Genomic DNA, 6,119 nt, shown 5'->3' with positions numbered 1-6,119 from the left:
TTCTTTTTGGTCAGGGGCAAGTCCCTCCTCATTGTGTCTTTTCCCTCCCAGGAACAACTCTGGGTTCTGGGAGTGTGATTTCAAATTGGACACCTTCAGCTTATCACAGACTAGTGCTACACACCTGCTTGGACCAGTCCTTGAAGGAACCCCCTCCATGAGCCCGAGGGGGGTCTCGTCCTTCAGCGTCGGCCTTGCAGCCTCCCCACCTCCTGAGACTGAACCTCTGGGGCTCTCGCCCTCCTGTTTCACACCCTGAGCTCTGTGAGCTCTGAGCCCAGCTCAGACCGACCCCGATGGAGACCGGTCCATGCGTCAGGGACTAAGCACCTGCCCAGCATTTCAGTGATACACACGCACTGTGAAAACGGGGGAGTTTATTAGTCATCTGGACACAGCCTAGGGAGACCTCAGGGCAGCACAGATGCATGAAGGCTAAAGCAGAGACCATTCTGGTCAGCCCAGAGCCCAGCCTTGCTGCCGTGAAGGCCTGTTTCAGGCTCTGTCTCTCTCTGACTTGCTTCCTTTAGTCAGTTCCTGTCTGGGCTCTCTCATGCTGTCCAGAAACCAGCTCTCTATTCCCCCTACATGCATACACCGTCTATCCTGTGTTCTCAAGCTGTGGTTTCTGCTCAGCTTCCTTGCTAAGAAATGGGGAAATCCATGACTCAGGGGAGCGGGCTTTCTTTCTCTCTCTCTCTCTCTGGCTCCCTTGTTGAGCTGGGTTGGGTTCAACCAGTTCCTCGGCTATTCCACCCAGACCGGGATGTGACACACACACCTATATCTCTTAGCCTGCCTGGAGAGCAAGCCTAACCCTTTCCCCACCGCTGGTGGCAATGCAATGTATAGGGGAAACTGAAGCACTCATAGGGCTTGTAAAAATATTACAGAAAATTCTCACTTCATCATCCCTGTCCTCCAGGGGCATTGCCACTTGCCAATAACCACGTCTACCGTCCAGTGTGGAAAACCAGCCAGAACCTGCTACGGCCTCTGGTGTACCAGCTACTTGTGGTAATGGCTAAGCACCCTTTACAAGTGTCTGGGTTCAGGGGTGAGGCCCAAGGGCTGGCTGAAGGCTCAGTTATGCCTCTCTGAGCCATTCCCTTATTGGTCTATCGGCCTCTTTCTGTAATGAGTACTGTGGCGATTTGATCCTGCCGCTGGGTCTGGGCTGGCCTGGTGCACAGTTCATGCGCAGGGCCTGCTGTTCACAGGCAGGTGTGCAGCACTGTGCTGGAACAAGTCACTACAGCGCCGGGTTCTCAGCCCGGGACCCAGGGCCGCAGCAGCTTTCAGGGGCTCTGCCAAAATAAAGCAGAGAGCAGGGCCAGTGTTAGACTCATGGGGCCTGGGGCTGAAGCTCAAGCTCCTTAGCTTGGTGGCTCCCGGTGGTATGGGGCCCTGGGCAATTGCCCTGTGTGCTACTCCCTCAGGCCGGGCCTGGCTTTTAACCTCCTGGCAAGGCAGAAGAAGAGGGGTTGTGGCACAGGCATGTTGGGGGGGCATCAGAAGGGAAAAGATTGAGACCCTTTTTAAAAAAAAAAAAAGGGGAAGAAGGAGGATCCTGGGAACTACAGGCCAGTCAGCCTCACTTCAGTCCCCGGAAAAATCATGGAGCAGGTCCTCAAAGAATCAATCCTGAAGCACTTACATGAGAGAAAAGTGATCAGGAACAGTCAGCATGGATTTACCAAGGGAAGGTCATGCCTGACTAATCTAATCGCCTTCTATGATGAGATTACTGGTTCTGTGGATGAAGGGAAAGCAGTGGATGTATTGTTTCTTGACTTTAGCAAAGCTTTTGACACGGTCTCCCACAGTATTCTTGTCAGCAAGTTAAAGAAGTATGGACTGGATGAATGCACTATAAGGTGGGTAGAAAGTTGGCTAGATTGTCGGGCTCAACGGGTAGTGATCAATGGCTCCATGTCTAGTTGGCAGCCGGTGTCAAGCGGAGTGCCCCAGGGGTCGGTCCTGGGGCCGGTTTTGTTCAATATCTTCATAAATGATCTGGAGGATGGTGTGGATTGCACTCTCAGCAAATTTGCAGATGATACTAAACTGGGAGGAGTGGTAGATACGCTGGAGGGCAGGGATAGGATACAGAGGGACCTAGACAAATTGGAGGATTGGGCCAAAAGAAATCTGATGAGGTTCAATAAGGATAAGTGCAGGGTCCTGCACTTAGGACGGAAGAACCCAATGCACAGCTACAGACTAGGGACCGAATGGCTAGGCAGCAGTTCTGCGGAAAAGGACCTAGGGGTGACAGTGGACGAGAAGCTGGATATGAGTCGGCAGTGTGCCCTTGTTGCCAAGAAGGCCAATGGCATTTTGGGATGTATAAGTAGGGGCATAGCGAGCAGATCGAGGGACGTGATCGTCCCCCTCTATTCGACATTGGTGAGGCCTCATCTGGAGTACTGTGTCCAGTTTTGGGCCCCACACTACAAGAAGGATGTGGATAAATTGGAAAGAGTCCAGCGAAGGGCAACAAAAATGATTAGGGGTCTGGAACACGTGACTTATGAGGAGAGGCTGAGGGAACTGGGATTGTTTAGTCTGCAGAAGAGAAGAATGAGGGGGGATTTGATAGCTGCTTTCAACTACCTGAGAGGTGGTTCCAGAGAGGATGGTTCTAGACTATTCTCAGTGGTAGAAGAGGACAGGACAAGGAGTAATGGTCTCAAGTTGCAGTGGGGGAGGTTTCGGTTGGATATTAGGAAAAACTTTTTCACTAGAAGGGTGGTGAAACACTGGAATGCGTTGCCTAGGGAAGTGGTGGAATCTCCTTCCTTAGCCCTGGTCTACACTAGGACTTTAGGTCGAATTTAGCAGCGTTAAATCGATGTAAACCTGCACCCGTCCACACAATGAAGCCCTTTATTTCGACTTAAAGGGCTCTTAAAATCGATTTCCTTACTCCACCCCTGACAAGTGGATTAGCGCTTAAATCGACGTTGCCAGCTCGAATTTGGGGTACTGTGGACACAATTCGATGGTATTGGCCTCCGGGAGCTATCCCAGAGTGCTCCATTATGACCACTCTGGACAGCACTCTCAACTCAGATGCACTGGCCAGGTAGACAGGAAAAGAACCGCGAACTTTTGAATCTCATTTCCTGTTTGGCCAGCGTGGCAAGCTGCAGGTGACCATGCAGAGCTCATCAGCACAGGTGACCATGATGGAGTCCCAGAATCGCAAAAGAGCTCCAGCATGGACCGAATGGGAGGTACGGGATCTGATCGCTGTTTGGGGAAAGGAATCCGTGCTATCAGAACTCCGTTCCAGTTTTCGAAATGCCAAAACCTTTGTGAAAATCTCCCAGGGCATGAAGGACAGAGCCCATAACAGGGACCCGAAGCAGTGCCGCGTGAAACTGAAGGAGCTGAGGCAAGCCTACCAGAAAACCAGAGAGGCGAACAGCCGCTCTGGGTCAGAGCCCCAAACATGCCGCTTCTATGATGAGCTGCATGCCATTTTAGGGGGTTCAGCCACCACTACCCGAGCCGTGTTGTTTGACTCCTTCAATGGAGATGGAGGCAATACGGAAGCAGGTTTTGGGGACGAAGAAGATGATGATGAGGAGGAGGTTGTAGATAGCTCACAGCAAGCAAGCGGAGAAACCGGTTTTCCCGACAGCCAGGAACTGTTTCTCACCCTAGACCTGGAGCCAGTACCCCCCGAACCCACCCAAGGCTGCCTCCTGGACCCAGCAGGCGGAGAAGGGACCTCTGGTGAGTGTACCTTTTAAAATACTATACATGGTTTAAAAGCAAGCATGTGAAAGGATTACTTTGCCCTGGCATTTGCGGTTCTCCTAGATGTAGTCCTAAAGCCTTTGCAAAAGGTTTCTGGGGAGGGCAGCCTTATTGCGTCCTTCATGGTAGGACACTTTACCACTCCAGGCCAGTAACACGTACTCGGGAATCATTGTAGAACAAAGCATTGCAGTGTATGTTTGCTGGCATTCAAACAACATCCGTTCTTTATCTCTCTGTGTTATCCTCAGGAGAGTGAGATATAATTCATGGTCACCTGGTTGAAATAGGGTGCTTTTCTTCAGGGACACTCAGTATAGCCCATTCCTGCTGGGCTGTTTGCCTGTGGCTGAACAGAAATGTTCCCCGCTGTTAGCCACAGGGAGGGGGGAAGGTTGAGGGGGTAGCCATGCGGTGGGAGGAGGCAAAATGCGACCTTGTAACGAAAGCACATGTGCTATGTATGTAATGTTAACAGCAAGGTTTACCCTGAAAGAGTGTAGCCACTGTTTTATAAAATGTGTCTTTTTAAATACCACTGTCCCTTTTTTTTTTCTCCACCAGCTGCATGTGTTTCAATGATCACAGGATCTTCTCTTTCCCAGAGGCTAGTGAAGATTAGAAAGAAAAAAAACCGCACTTGCGATGAAATGTTCTCCGAGCTCATGCTGTCCTCCCACACTGACAGAGCACAGATGAATGCGTGGAGGCAAATAATGTCAGAGTGCAGGAAAGCACAAAATGACCGGGAGGAGAGGTGGTGGGCTGAAGAGAGTAAGTGGCGGGCTGAAGACAGGGCTGAAGCTCAAATGTGGCGGCAGCGTGATGAGAGGAGGCAGGATTCAATGCTGAGGCTGCTGCAGGACCAAACCAGTATGCTCCAGTGTATGGTTGAGCTGCAGCAAAGGCAGCTGGAGCACAGACTGCCACTGCTGCCCCTCTGTAACCAACCGCCCTCCTCCCCAAGTTCCATAGCCTCCACACCCAGACACCCAAGAACGCGGTGGGGGGCCTCCGGCCAACCAGCCACTCCACCACAGAGGATTGCCCCAAAAAAAGAAGGCTGTCATTCAATAAATTTTAAAGTTGTAAACTTTTAAAGTGCTGTGCTTAAAGTGCTGTGTGGCATTTTCCTTCCCTCCTCCACCACCCCTCCTGGGCTACCTTGGTAGTCATCCCCCTATTTGTGTGATGAATGAATAAAGAATGCATGAATGTGAAGCAACAATGACTTTATTGCCTCTGCAAGCGGTGATTGAAGGGAGGAGGGGCGGGTGGTTAGCTTACAGGGAAGTAGAGTGAACCAGGGGCGGGGGGTTTCATCAAGGAGAAACAAACAGAACTTTCACACCGTAGCCTGGCCAGTCATGAAACTGGTTTTCAAAGCTTCTCTGATGCGTACCGCGCCCTCCTGTGCTCTTCTAACTGCCCTGGTGTCTGGCTGCGCGTAACCAGCAGCCAGACGATTTGCCTCAGCCTCCCACCCCGCCATAAACGTCTCCCCCTTACTCTCACAGATATTGTGGAGCACACAGCAAGCAGTAATAACAGTGGGAATATTGGTTTCGCTGAGGTCTAACCGAGTCAGTAAACTGCGCCAGCGCGCCTTTAAACGTCCAAATGCACATTCTACCACCATTCTGCACTTGCTCAGCCTGTCGTTGAACAGCTCCTGACTACTGTCCAGGCTGCCTGTGTACGGCTTCATGAGCCATGGCATTAAGGGGTAGGCTGGGTCCCCAAGGATACATATAGGCATTTCAACATCCCCAACAGTTATTTTCTGGTCTGGGAATAAAGTCCCTTCCTGCAGCTTTTGAAACAGACCAGAGTTCCTGAAGATGCGAGTGTCATGCACCTTTCCCGGCCATCCCACGTTGATGTTGGTGAAACGTCCCTTGTGATCCACCAGAGCTTGCAGCACTATCGAAAAGTACCCCTTGCGGTTTATGTACTCGCCGGCTTGGTGCTCCGGTGCCAAGATAGGGATATGGGTTCCGTCTATGGCCCCACCACAGTTAGGGAATCCCATTGCAGCAAAGCCATCCACTGTGACCTGCACATTTCCCAGGGTCACTACCCTTGATATCAGCAGATCTTCGATTGCGTGGGCTACTTGCATCACAGCAGCCCCCACAGTAGATTTGCCCACTCCAAATTGATTCCCAACTGACCGGTAGCTGTCTGGCGTTGCAAGCTTCCACAGGGCTATCGCCACTCGCTTCTCAACTGTGAGGGCTGCTCTCATCCTGGTATTCATGCGCTTCAGGGCAGGGGAAAGCAAGTCACAAAGTTCCATGAAAGTGCCCTTATGCATGCGAAAGTTTCGCAGCCACTGGGAATCGTCCCAG

Source organism: Lepidochelys olivacea (assembly GCF_965140295.1).
Source record: "Lepidochelys olivacea isolate rLepOli2 genome assembly, chromosome: 10".
NCBI classification, from domain to species: domain Eukaryota; kingdom Metazoa; phylum Chordata; order Testudines; family Cheloniidae; genus Lepidochelys; species Lepidochelys olivacea.
The sequence above is the reverse complement of the archived record's forward strand: the minus strand, read 5'-3'. Positions refer to the sequence as shown.